At 39.2% G+C, this 15,205-nt stretch overlaps 1 protein-coding gene across 2 annotated transcripts in view; it reads right to left on the bottom strand.

Annotated features, from left to right (window-relative positions):
- The window catches only part of Ryr3 (ryanodine receptor 3), a 569,960-nt gene that overhangs the window by 269,802 nt on the left and 284,953 nt on the right, over positions 1-15,205 (bottom strand). The window lies entirely within an intron of this gene.

Here is a 15,205-nt window from a genome sequence, read left to right as displayed (position 1 = left end):
TGCCCATCTGTCCTCCTGCTAGTTCATAGCCACTGTACAATGGGAGAAGGAGAAAGCATGATGGAATTCTAACTTTCCTTCTTCACTGCCCTCTCCTGTTGTGTCCCTATTTCATAGTGTAGATTTGCCTTCTGGACCGGCTACTGCTTACTGTTGGCTTCTCAAAAGAAATGGAAGACAAGAGCCTGTATCCAAATTATTTTTCTCTTTCATTTCCTAGGTGTTGCTAAGTTGTCACCTCTGCTGTATGGGTTTATTTGCCATTAGTTCTTCTTTCTCCTAAAAGAGGCTGTGGTGGTTGAGAAAAGTAAGAGCTCTGTTGGGAACAAAGTGTCTGTCTATCTGTCTGTCTGTCTGTCTGTCTGTCTCTCGATCTATCTATCTATCTATCTATCTATCTATCTATCTATAAGATATAGACATCTCAAATTGGGAAATGTTTAATTTTTTAAATACACAAATTTTGGTAAGAACAGTAGGAGGCTATTGTCTTTTAGGTTAGGGATGCTTTTCAGTCAGTTTCAGGGCAAAGACTTGCAACTGGGAAAGGCAGGCCAAGGGCAAGAACTGGCCAGGGTCCATGTTATCTATTTATATCTGGGTGAATGTGGAACCTCAGGAAGATATAAAGTCAGCTCCAGGAATGAACTGTCAACTGCTTAAATATCAAATGTATTTTGCAGCCAAATACAGACCGATTGGTGAATGTTCTTAGACCAGAGATGCTAAATGAAGCACACAGGCTGAAGTTAATGACTCAAAACAGTAGGTAGAGATCACATGAAGAAATAGCAAGAAAGGTGAGAGGGCATTATAATAAAACAAGGATTTAAATGTAATTTTCTGGTTTTGGTCTTCTCATTGGTTCAAGAAACCATTCTGTAAGACAATCATTATAAAACTGTGCTGCTAGGCTTCTAACAGACAGAGATATCACCATGGTAATGTTACCACAAAGGAGGAGGGAGAAAATAGAACAATATTAGAATAATGTTGCTTTACTTAAGTTAGTATGAATTTAAAATAGGTTATTTCAAGTTAAATACACACTGATATTACTGAGAAAAAGCACACAAAAGATGAAAATAAAAGTTCTCCAAAGCTGAACAGTATACTAGAAATATATATTTAACCCCAAAGAAGCAGTAAAAGATAGAACAAAAGGGTGAGTCAAAACCAGAAAAATGAAAATTATAAATATAAAGATCAATGTAATTAAACATAAGTGTATTAAACACATTGATAAAGAGAAAAACCATCAGACTTGATCTGAAGAAAAAACAATACAACATATGCAATGTCCAAGACACATAGCTAAGCATCAAAGCCAGAGATGAGGTGAAAGCCTGGGTGTGGGAGCGAGTAGTCAGAGCCTCACCACAGCTGTGACCCTGAGGGGCTCCACGAAGATGAGTGAAGAACATTTGTAGAGAAGACAATCTCTCATCTCAGTAGAGCCAACTTCTCAAGGCAATGTACCATTATAAAAATGAGCACTTGACAGCAATGATCAGAACTGACAAAGAAAAACATACAGCCTAAGTCAGGAGACAAAATTCTTTAACAGAAATGTCAATACCTTGTTCTTAATCACTTAAAACCTTAAATCTTATTAGTGTAAGACTAGGATGTAAGGCAAAGAAAAGGGATTTGACAAAAATCTAACACCCATTCAAGACAGAAACACATTCAAGACATCTGTTTCTAGAAACAGATGGCTTAGCAAAGAACATTTACGAAGACCCTACAGATAACACTGAACTTAGTGATTAAAAAAACAAAACAAACCAATGATAACAACAACAACCTTGATGTTTTCCTCCTAGGATTTGAAATAAAAGAAGAATATCTGCTCCTTGCATCAGCATTACACACTATACTGGATGTTCTAACCAGAGCAAGTTTCGAGGGGAGGAGGGGAAATAAAGTATATTACTACTGGAAAAGAAGACGCTCTTCATTCATAGATGACCAGATCTTGTATGTAGAAAACTCTTAAAAATCTACATTGTAAGAAAGCCCCTAGAATTAAAAAACAATATCAATGCTGTTCTGGATGTGAGATTAATATTTTAATAATGATATATGTCTATAAAGAGTAATGAATAACCTGAACTGAAATTTAAAATATAAATTTCACCTCCAAAAGTATTAAAAAGACACAAGTCCCTAGGAATAAGTCACACAAAAGAACTGCAAGATGATACACACACAGACAACTTCAGCTGCTTCCCAAAGGCAACTGGAGAGCACATGAATAGAGAGGCATGTGTGTGCACTGCTGTGCATTACCAAAGGAGCAAAGCTTCGAAAGCTAATCCACAGATCAACTGCACTTTCTACACATGTCCCAGAGGGCATTTAAATTTAATTTTTTACAGACATTGACAAATTCATCCTAAAATTCACATAAAAGAGGAGAATGTAAAAATGACTTTAAATGTATTATAAAATGAAGGATCCATGTTACATGATTTCAACACTATAGTATCTTTAATTAGTAATTTTAGAATACTAATATGCATATGGATCAATGAAATAAGTAAGAGATCTATAATAAACTCCTGCATTTGTGGTTATTTGATCTTCCTTTCCTTTTCTCTCAATCGCTCAATCTCTCTCTTTCTTTCTCTATCTGTCTGTTTCTCCCTTTCTATCAATCTCTTTGTCTCTGTCTCTCTCTGACTTTCTGTTTTCTCTCTCTCTCTCTCTCTCTCTCTCTCTCTCTCTCTCTCTCTCTCTCTCTCTCTCTCTCTCTCTCTGATGTACATGTGATTTGCATGTGCAAGTGAATGTAGCAGCCAGGGGCTAACCTTGGTTAGCATACCTCAGGAACTGTCCACCTCATTTAAGATAGGCTCTCTTACTACGATCTGGGGCTTGCTGATTAGATGAGGCTGCCTAGTCACCAAACCTGGAGATCTCATCATCTCTACTTCCCCAGTGATTGGATTACAAGTTCACACCCTTATGGCTAGGCTCTTGTGACTTTTGACAAAGGCACCAAGACCATTTGTTGGGGAAAGGTAGTCTTACTTAAACTTGCCTAAAAAGCAAGTTGCATGGGGGCAATCTGATATTCTAATACTTCACTGTGTAGCCAAGGCTGACTTTAAACTCATGAGTCTTCCTGGTTTAGTCTCCTGAATTCTGGGATCGCAGCATGTAATACCAGGTCCATTTTTTTTCTTTTTCCTTTTATTTCTTCTTTCTTGTGTAGTCTCTTTCTCTCTCTCTCTCTCTCTCTCTCTCTCTCTCTCTCTCTCTCCCTCCCTCCCTCCCTCCCTCCATCCCTCCCTATCTTTCCCTCTCCTCCCTCTCTCCTTCCTCTCTCTCTGTGACAGAGAGACAGAGACAAAGAGACACTTGTGCAGAAATGCATGGTGTCAAGAGGCTGACAGTGGGGTTTTTTTTTCTCAATCACTCTTCACCTCATTTACTAAGACAGGGTCTTTCGTGTAACCTGAAGTTCACTGTTTTGGCTAGACTGGCTTACCAGCAAGACCCTAGGACACACCTGTGGGAGAGATGGCTCAACAGATAAGAACATGGGGGTGGGGTGGGGTTGTAACAGAGTGCCAGGTTTGTTTCTCAGCACCCATATGGCAGTTTACAACTATCTGTAGCTCCAGTCCCAGAGGATTCAATGTCCTCTTTTGGCCTCCACAGGTACCAGGTATGTACATGGTGCACAGATGTACATGCAGACAAAACACCTATATACATAAAAAACATTTTAAAAAATTAAAAAGAAAATGAGAAGAGAAACCACAGATCAGGATACAGTGCTTGTAAATCATAAATTTGTTAAATCACTTGTACTAGCAGGCTCACTGAACTCAGAAATCTCAATTAGAAGACAAATGACTCAATTTTTAAAAGGCAAATGCATTTGATTACACTGCACCAAAGAAGATGTATGAATGGCCAGGAAATACATGAAAACATATTTGATACCATTATTCATTCTGGAAATGCAAATCCACACCATTCCACTTCTTCTATATGATGGCTACAATCAAAATATCAGATAGCTCAAATACAGGGAAGGTTGTAGGAAAAATGGAACTTCATTAACTTATGAGGGAATGATAAATGGTATACATCCCTTGGGAAACAGTTGTTTTCACATGTCCCACATGTCAATGCATGCTTGAAAGTTTAGCACTATGGAGGCTGAGGCAGGAAGATCAAGAGTTCAAGGTCATCATAGTCAATACATAAAGGTGCTACCTCTGTGTAAATAAACAGGTCTGGGGATATACAGATGGCAAAGCCTTTGTTTGACATGTATAAGGCTCTGAGATCAATCACCAGCAGAGAGAGAGAGAGAGAGAGAGACAGAGAGAGAGACAGAGAGAGAGACAGAGACAGAGAGAGAGACAGAGAGAGAGACAGAGAGAGAGACAGAGAGAGACAGAGAGACAGAGACACACAGAGAGACAGTGATAGACAGAGAGCGACAGATAGACAGACACAGATTGAGAGAGAGAGATTAACAAAAAACCAAACAACAACAAAATAGTAGATGTACTCAAATTTCAATCGATAGCTGAATTGACAAACAAAATATGGACTATACATTCAATTGAATGCTCATCATCTTTGAAAAGGAATGAAATTCTGATAAATGAATCAAACATTAAAGTCTTTTGGCTATGTGAAATAAACCATGCACACAATTTCACTCATATGAAGTACTTAGAATAGTGAAATACATAGATATCAAGAATGGAGAATATAGAACAAGGGTGACCATTTAATTGGCAGAAGGTTCCAGTGTTCTATGGTGAAGAATGGTGATGCTTGCCCAAGAGTAGAAATTCACTATAAGGCACTGAGATGATATCTAGAAATGGCTAAAATGGAACTGGGGAGAGGGCTCTGAAAGAAATGTGTTTGCTGTGCTAGAGAGGACTGAGTTTGGATTCCCAAGACCTATTCAAAAACTAGTCATCATGGTGAGTGCTGGCAACTGGCATACTGGGTGGTGGGAGCAGAGATTAGTCTAGCCAAATAGCAAGTTCCACCATGCTCAAGAGAGTCTGTCTCCAGAATTAAAGAGGAACACAATAGAAGAAACTTGACATTGACTTCTGGACTGAACACAAGAATACACAGAAGTGCCTCCTTCCATACACATGACATCACACACACACACACACACACACACAGAGAGAGAGAGAGAGAGAGAGAGAGAGAGAGAGAGAGAGAGAGAGAGAGGAGAGAGAGAGAGAGGAGAGAGAGAGAGAGGAGAGAGAGAGGAGAGAGAGAGAGGAAATGAAAGCATATAACTGAAAACATACACACACATATAAAGGCATCACCTATAAAATGATAAAAATGAATATAATTCATGGTTCAAATGATAAACATAAAATGTGTATCCATTTCTTTATAGATAAGCCTACATATACACACATGCACACTTTATACATACATACAAATATAAGAATGCAGATAATGTTCAGTAATTTAAAAAGACAACATGAATGAACCACAAAAATATAATACTGAGTGAAAAGGGTAGATTCAAAGGATGATCTATCTTATTTAATCAATATAATGTTTTTTAGTTCAGACAAAGACAGGGCTATGAGTGGCAACTAAACTGAGCTTAGGAGCATAAGAAATTGTAGGGAAATGGAAATATTCTAAAACTTAATCATGGTGATCACTGTACACAGCTCTGTAAATCTATTAAATCTCTCTGAATCATATACTTATGAGAGTGAATTCTATGATAAAGTGTACCTCATTAAAGCTGTTTAAAAATAATTTTCTCGATAACCCTCTTCCGGTCAGAAAAGCACCGGGGCAGCTGGGGCGCAGGGTCGGCTGACACTCGCCAGCTACCCACAACACCCGCCACAGGATCTTAAGACTTCTGGTGAGTGGAGCACAGCTTCTGCTCCAATCCAATTGCGCGGGACCTGAGACTGCATTAGTTAGGGAAGCAGAAACCGGCCTGAGTAGGGCCACAGGCCTCATCCGGCCGGATCAGCGCCAGGGTAGCGGGAGCGCAGGGTTGCCTGACACCCGCCAGCTACCCAAGACCCCCGCCGCAGGATTTTGGGACTGCTGGGGAGTGGAACACAGCATCTGCTCCAGTCCAATCACGCGGGACCTGAGACTGCTCTGGTTGGGGAGAGAGAAATCCGGCATACATAGGGCCACAACCCTCTTCCGGTCAGAAAAGCACCGGGGCAGCTGGGGCGCAGGGTCGGCTGACACTCGCCAGCTACCCACAACACCCGCCACAGGATCTTAAGACTTCTGGTGAGTGGAGCACAGCTTCTGCTCCAATCCAATTGCCCGGGACCTGAGACTGCATTAGTTAGGGAAGCAGAAACCGGCCTGAGTAGGGCCACAGGCCTCATCCGGCAGGATCAGCGCTGGGGTAGCAGGAGAGCAGGGTTGCCTGACACCCTCCAGCTACCCACGACCCCCGCCGCAGGATTTTGGGACTGCTGGTGAGTGGAACACAGCTTCTGCTCCAATCTTTAAACAGTGACAACGATAACAACTAACCCCAGAGATTACCAGATGGCAAAAGGTAAACGTAATAATCTTACTAACAGAAACCAAGACCACTCACCATCATCAGAACCCAGCACCCCCACTTCGCCCAGTCCAGGGCACCCCAACACACCGGAAAAGCTAGACACGGATCTAAAAGCATATCTCATGATGATGGTAGAGGACTTCAAGAAGGACTTTAATAACACACTTAAAGAAATACAAACGAACACTGGTAAACAGGTAGAAGACAGTAAAGAGGAAGCACAAAAATCCCTTAAAGAATTGCAGGAGAACACTGCTAAAGAGTTACAAATCCTTAAAGAAAAACAGGATAACATAATCAAACAGGTGGAAGTCCTTACAGAAAAACAGGAAAACACATCCAAACAGATGATGGAATTGAACAAAACCATACTAGACCTAAAAAGGGAAGTAGACACAATAAAGAAAACCCAAAATGAGGCAACACTGGAGATAGAAACCCTATGAAAGAAATCTGGAACCATAGATACGAGCATCAGCAACAGAATACAAGAGATGGAAGAGAGAATCTCAGGTGCAGAAGATTCCATAGAGAACATCGGCACAACAATCAAGGAAAATGTAAAATGCAAAAAGATCCTAACTCAAAACATCCAAGAAATACAGGACACAATGAGAAGACCAAACCTACGGATAATAGGAGTGGATGAGAATGAAGATTTTCAACTCAAAGGACCAGCAAATATCTTCAACAAAATTATAGAAGAAAACTTCCCAAATCTAAAGAAAGAGATGCCCATGAACATACAAGAAGCCTACAGAACTCCAAATAGACTGGACCAGAAAAGAAATACCTCCCGACACATAATAATCAGAGCAACAAATGCTCTAAATAAAGATAGAATACTAAAAGCAGTAAGAGAAAAAGGCCAAGTAACATATAAAGGCAAGCCTATCAGAATTACACCAGATTTTTCACCAGAGACTATGAAAGCCAGAAGATCCTGGACGGATGTTATACAGACACTAAAAGAACACAAATTCCAGCCCAGGCTACTATACCCAGCCAAACTCTCAATTAACATAGATGGAGAAACCAAAGTATTCCACGACAAAACCAAATTCACACATTATCTCTCCACGAATCCAGCCCTTCAAAGGATAATAACAGAAAAAAACCAATACAAGGACAGGAACCACGCCCTAGAAACAACAAGAAGGTAATCCCTCAACAAACCTAAAAGAAGACAGCCACAAGAACAAAATGCCAACTTTAACAACAAAAATAACAGGAAACAACAATTACTTTTCCTTAATATCTCTTAATATCAATGGACTCAACTCCCCGATAAAAAGACATAGACTAACAAACTGGCTACACAAACAAGACCCAACATTTTGCTGCTTACAGGAAACTCATCTCAGAGAGAAGGATAGACACTACCTCAGAATGAAAGGCTGGAAAACAATTCTCCAAGCAAATGGCATGAAGAAACAAGCTGGAGTAGCCATTCTAATATCTGATAAGATTGACTTCCAACCCAAAGTCATTAAAAAAGACAGGGAGGGACACTTCATACTCATCAAAGGTAAAATCCTCCAAGAGGAACTATCAATCCTGAATATCTATGCTCCAAATACAAAGGCAGCCACATTCATTAAAGAAACTTTAGTAAATCTCAAAGCACACATTGCACCTCATACAATAATAGTGGGAGACTTCAACACACCACTTTCACCAATGGACAGATCATGGAAACAGAAACTAACCAGGGACACAGTGAAACTAAGAGAAATTATGAATCAAATGGATCTGGCAGATATCTACAGAACATTCTATCCTAAAACAAAAGGATATACCTTCTTCTCAGCACCTCATGGTACCTTCTCCAAAATTGACCACATAATTGGTCACAAAGCAGGCCTCAACAGATACAAAAATTTTGAAATTGTCCCATGCATCCTATCAGATCACCATGGACTAAGGCTGATCTTCAATAACAAAATAAATAATAGAAAGCCAACCTTCACGTGGAAACTGAACAACACTCTTCTCAATGATACCTTGGTCAAGGAAGGAATAAAGAAAGAAATTAAGGACTTTTTAGAGTTCAATGAAAATGAAGCCACAACATACCCAAACTTATGGGACGCAATGAAAGCATTTCTAAGAGGAAAACTCATAGCTCTGAGTGCCTCCAAAAGGAAACTAGAGAGAGCACACATTAGCAGCTTGACAACACACCTAAAAGCACTAGAACAAAAGGAAGCAAATTCACCCAAGAGGAGTAGACGGCAGGAAATAATCAAACTCAGGGGTGAAATCAACCAAGTGGAAACAAGAAAAACTATTCAAAAAATCAACCAATCAAGGAGCTGGTTCTTTGAGAAAATCAACAAGATAGATAAACCCTTAGCCAGACTCACTAGAGGGCACAGGGAAAGCATCCTAATTAACAAAATCAGAAATGAAAAAGGAGACATAACAACAGATCCTGAAGACATCCAAAACACCATCAGATCCTTCTACCAAAGGCTATACTCAACAAAACTGGAGAACCTGGATGAAATGGAGAAGTTCCTAGACAGATACCAGGTACCAAAGTTGAATCAAGATCAGGTCAATGATCTAAACAGCCCTATATCCCCCAAAGAAATAGAAGCAGTCATTAATAGTCTCCCAACTAAAAAAAGTCCAGGACCAGATGGGTTTAGTGCAGAGTTCTATCAGACCTTCAAAGAAGATCTAATCCCAGTTCTTCACAAACTATTCCACAAAATAGAAACAGAAGGTACTCTACCCAACTCATTCTATGAAGCCACAATTACTCTGATACCTAAACCGCAAAAAGACCCAACAAAGATAGAAAACTTCAGACCAATATCCCTTATGAATATTGATGCAAAAATCCTCAATAAAGTTCTTGCTAACCGAATCCAAGAACACATCAAAACAATCATCCATCCTGACCAAGTAGGTTTCATCCCAGGGATGCAGGGATGGTTCAATATACGGAAATCCATCAACGTAATCCAGTATATAAACAAACTCAAAGACAAAAACCACATGGTCATCTCGTTAGATGCGGAAAAAGCATTTGACAAGATCCAACACCCATTCATGATAAAAGTCTTGGAAAGATCAGGAATTCAAGGCCCATACCTAAACATGATAAAAGCAATCTACAGCAAACCAGTAGCCAACATCAAAGTAAATGGTCAGAAGCTTGAAGCAATCCCTCTAAAATCAGGGACTAGACAAGGCTGTCCACTTTCTCCATACCTATTCAACATTGTACTTGAAGTCCTAGCCAGAGCAATTCGACAACAAAAGGAGATCAAAGGGATACAAATTGGAAAAGATGAAGTCAAAATATCACTTTTTGCAGATGATATGATAGTATATATAAGTGACCCTAAAAATTCCACCAGAGAACTCCTAAGCCTGATAAACAGCTTCGGTGAAGTAGCTGGATATAAAATTAACTCAAACAAATCAATGGCCTTTCTCTACACAAAGAATAAACAGGCTGAGAAAGAAATTAGGGAAACAACACCCTTCTCAATAGTCACAAATAATATAAAATATCTTGGCGTGACTCTAACTAAGGAAGTGAAAGATCTGTATAATAAAAACTTCAAGTCTCTGAAGAAAGAAATTCTAGAAGATCTCAGAAGATGGAAAGATCTCCCATGCTCATGGATTGGCAGGATCAACATTGTAAAAATGGCTATCTTGCCAAAAGCAATCTACAGATTCAATGCATTCCCCATCTAAATTCCAAATCAATTCTTCAACGAATTAGAAAGTGCAATCTGCAAATTCATCTGGAATAACAAAAAACCTAGGATAGCAAAAACTCTTCTCAAGGATAAAAGAACCTCTGGTGGAATCTCCATGCCGGACCTAAAGCTCTACTACAGAGCAATTGTGATAAAAACTGCATGGTACTGGTATAGTGACAGACAAATAGACCAATGGAATAGAATTGAAGACCCAGAAATGAACCCACACACCTATGGTCACTTGATCTTCGACAAGGGAGCTAAAAACATCCAGTGGAAGAAAGACAGCATTTTCAACAAATGGTGCTGGCACAACTGGTTGTTAACATGTAGAAGAATGCGAATCGATCCATTCCTATCTCCTTGTACTAAGGTCAAGTCTAAGTGGATCAAGGAACTTCACATAAAACAAGAGACACTGAAACTTATAGAGGAGAAAGTGGGGAAAAGCCTTGAAGATATGGGCACAGGGGAAAAATTCCTGAATAGAACAGTAATGGCTTGTGCTGTAAGATCGAGAATTGACAAGTGGGACCTCATGAAACTACAAAGCTTCTGCAAGGCTAAAGACACCATCAATAAGACAAAAAAACCACCAACAGATTGGGAAAGGATCTTCACCTATCCTAAATCAGATAAGGGACTAATATCCAATATATATAAAGAACTCAAGAAGGTGGACTCCAGAAAGTCAAATAACCCCATTAAAAAATGGGGCTCAGAACTGAACAAAGAATTCTCACCGGAGGAATACTGAATGGCAGAGAAACACATGAAAAAATGTTCAACATCCTTAATCATCAGGGAAATGCAAATCAAAACAACCCTGAGATTCCACCTCACACCAGTCAGAATGGCTAAGATCAAAAATTCAGGTGACAGCAGATGCTGGCGAGGATGTGGAGAAAGAGGAACACTCCTCCATTGTTGGTGGGATTGCAAGCTTGTACAACCACTCTGGAAATCAGTCTGGCGGTTCCTCAGAAAATTGGACATAGTACTACCGGAGGATCCAGCAATACCTCTCCTGGGCATATATCCAGAAGATGTCCCAACCGGTAAAAAGGACACATGCTCCACTATGTTCATAGCAGCCCTATTTATAATAGCCAGAAGCTGGAAAGAACCCAGATGTCCCTCAACAGAGGAATGGATACAGAAATTATGGTACATTTACACAATGGAGTACTACTCAGCTATTAAAAAGAATGAATTTATGAAATTCCTAGCCAAATGGATGGACCTGGAGGGCATCATCTTGAGTGAAATAACACAATCACAAAAGAACTCACACAATATGTATTCATTGATAAGTGGATATTAGCCCAAAACTTAGGATACCCAAGATATAAGATACAATTTGCTAAACGCATGAAACTCAAGAAGAATGAAGACCAAAGTGTGGACACTGTGCACCTTCTTAGAATTGGGAACAAAACACCCAGGGAAGGAGTTACAGAGACAAAGTTCGTAGCTGTGATGAAAGGATGGACCATTTAGAGACTGCCGTATCCAGGGATCCATCCCATAATCAGCTTCTAAACGCTGACACCATTGCATACACTAGCAAGATTTTGCTGAAAGGACCCAAATATAGCTGTCTCTTGTGAGACGATGCCGGGGCCTAGCAAACACAGGAGTGGATGTTCACAGTCAGCTATTGGATGTATCACAGGGCTCCCAATGGAGAAGCTAGAGAAAGTACCCAAGGAGCTAAAGGTATCTGCAACCCTATTGTTGGAACAACATGATGTACTAACCAGAACCCCGGAGCTCTTGTCTCTAGCTGCATATGTATCGAAAGATGGCCTAGTCGGCCATCAATGGAAAGAGAGGCCCATTAGACTTGCAAACTTTATATGCCCCAATATAGGGGAATGCCAGGGCCAAAAGAATGGGAATGGGTGGGTAGGGAAGTGGGGGGCGCTATGGGGGACTTTTGGGATAGCATTGGAAATGTAATTGAGGAAAATATGTAATAAAAATATTAAAAATCAAAAAAAAAATCAAACACAGAGCTGAAATCAATAAAACAGAAACAAGCAACAATAAAAACCCATAGAAAGAATCGATGAGAGTTTGTTCTTTGAGAAAATCAGTAAGTAATAAACTCCACAAAACTGGAAAACATGAAAAAAAATAATTTTCTCATTGTCATGCTTGGAACCCTCATTAACTATGTAATAGTTTTATTGAAATATTAATCTATAGCTCATAAAAACACACATTTAAAGGATATAATTCAGTGACTTGATATTTAGCATCTTCATAGTTATACAAAACTAAACAGTTTCTAACTCTTTAGCTGTCTTCCCTACCTCCAGTGGGTCATTCTCTAGCTCTCATTAACCATTTTACCTCCTTTCTGTGTCTACAGACTTGCCCATTCGGTTAATGAAGTGACACCACACAGTAGGTAGTGGTCGTTTCTGTCTGGGTTCTTTCACTTAACATACTTTTGATCTGCCTATGTGAATAAAAGGCAAAAGCAACTTTGTTGGGCTTGAACACACTGTGTTGTGGTATGTGCTCATACCTTATTCTATTTTATACCAATGGTAGATCTTATTTATTTGTGTGTAAACTGATCAACATTTGGGTTGTTTCTACATTGGAGCTATCATGAAGAGCATGTACTGAGTACTTATGGACAGTTTTGTTGGATCATATGTTTTTATTTTGGGTCCTGTAGCAACTCATATTTAACCTACAAAGATACTTCAAGACTATCTTCCAAAGTCACTGTGATATTTTAAATTCCATCTGGCAGTGAAGACTCTGGTTTCTTCACACTTTATCCCACATTTCTTAGTTAACACATATCTTCGTGGGTATAGACACACACTTCACTGGATTCTTTGTTGTCATTTTCCTGATAGTGATTCAAACGGAACATCTTTTAGTGCATTCATTGGGCATTAGTGTACATTCTTCTACGAAATGTCTACCCAGACCCTTTGACTATTTCAATCAGCCACTTTACTTTCTGTATCACCGAAAGTTACTGTTCTTTCTCCTAGATACAACCCCCTTCTTGACTATATGATTTATCAATATTTTTTTCCTTTATATTGAATCATCTCCATTTACTTCATTGCATCCTTTGCAGTGACATCACTTACAAATTTCAACAAAGTCGATTTTATTTATTATTTCTTTGTTGCTTTTGTCTTGGTATCATATTTAAGAAACCATGTCCTAATCCAAAGTATCCAAATTTATGCCTATGTCTTATAAATGTCTTATAATTTTATTTCTCATACTTAAATCTTTGATTCATTCATTCAGAGTTAATTTTTGCATATGAGGTTAGAGCTGTTGACTTTAAAGAAAATTGAATGCCAATCCTTGGGAGATCTGGAGGACCCATAAGAAAACCATACACTTCAAGGGTAAGCGATTGGATGCTAATCAAGATCACATGAACAATGTGTTTTCATGCAGCTTTCTCTCTGATTAAGTTCTAACCAATGGAATGAATGCACAATGAAGGGATAGAAAGTGATTGACCCGATATCATTTTAAGCATGAAATTCCATTCACTCGTCATTCTTCCTTTTGCAGAGCATACCTTAGGCACATTGACATTAATAAGCTATTTTTGACCATGTGGATGAAGAAAAATTGCTGAAATGATTCACAGCTGTGACTGAATGCTAGAATCATCAAAGAGGCTTCAATGAAGTACTGACATTTGGCTTTTTGGTGTTATTGTTGAGATAGCAGCTCATATGTAGCCTAGGCTGGCCTGGAATTCAAAATCCTCCCACTTTCCCTAGTACATGGATTACAGCCTGACCCCTGTTAACCACTGGATCTTGGATCTTCAGACTATTGAGGAAATTAGATTGAGACACAGCCTGGAAAGCATAGTATTAAATGCTGCCCCAAATCAATCTTACACTTAGCTAAGGTTAAGAGCTCTATTCCAGAAGAACAACTTCTTAAACTTTGGAACATGTAGACAGACATCACCTAGGAGAGTGGTCTTCAACCTTCCTAGTGCTGCGATCCTTTAATACAGCTTCTCATGTTGTGGTGACCCCAACCATAAAAGCATTGCTACTTCATATCTGTATTTTTGCTACTTTTATGAATTGTTATGTAAATATCTGATATGTAGGAAATCTGATATGTGACCTCAAATTGGGTTACTGACCTAGGCAAATATAACTTGATAGATCTGACTCCTTGGATGCCTGATTCAGTTCATCTGAGGTCAGAGTTGACAATGTATATGTTCAACAGATTTGTTTGTGGAGCTGCTGAGTCCAGGAACATTTTTCAGGAACTTATAGGAAGGTCTGAGGCAGCAAGAGAGAGGGAACCTCCATCCCAGTCCCCTAAGCTAGCTGGCTACTCTTTACAATTATCAGGGGAAGTAACAGTTTATTCTACTCTATAGCCACAGCTAGTATTCTCTTTAGTTTGCAGAGTTTTAACTACAAGAAAAGTAAAAGTTATCATTTTATGCCAACACAGCTGTACCCTCTTGGCTTTAAAGAGATTTTTCTACAAGGGAAGAATGGCTTGGATCACTGTATTGATTACAGCAAGATCAGTTCCTCACAGTAATTGATTAAAAGAGTCCCAAATTCCATTTTGGCAACGTGTTGAGGCCAAACCGTTTACCATCCAAGCAGGCACTTCAGCTAGTTTTTGAGCTACAGACCCAGCCCCAGTTGGCTAATTCAAGGCTTCCACAACAAATAGAAAAATTCCAAGTGATACAGAAACTCTTTCGAAATAGTTTGGAGGGTGTGGGTCAGTTTCTTTCTATCCCTTTGTCCCTCCGTATTTCCTGAGCACAAAGAGATTGAAAACAAAAACAAAAACACTGATTTTTCTACACCTTGGTTTTTGTTTTGTAAAGACCTTAGATATTCTTTGCACTAATTAGTCATCAATTTTTCAT

The sequence above is a fragment of the Mus caroli genome, unplaced genomic scaffold (assembly GCF_978045245.1).
Source record: "Mus caroli unplaced genomic scaffold, Mus_caroli_1 scaffold_2, whole genome shotgun sequence".
NCBI lineage: Eukaryota > Metazoa > Chordata > Mammalia > Rodentia > Muridae > Mus > Mus caroli.
Note: the sequence above shows the minus strand (reverse complement) of the source record. Positions and strands in the feature narration are given on the sequence as shown.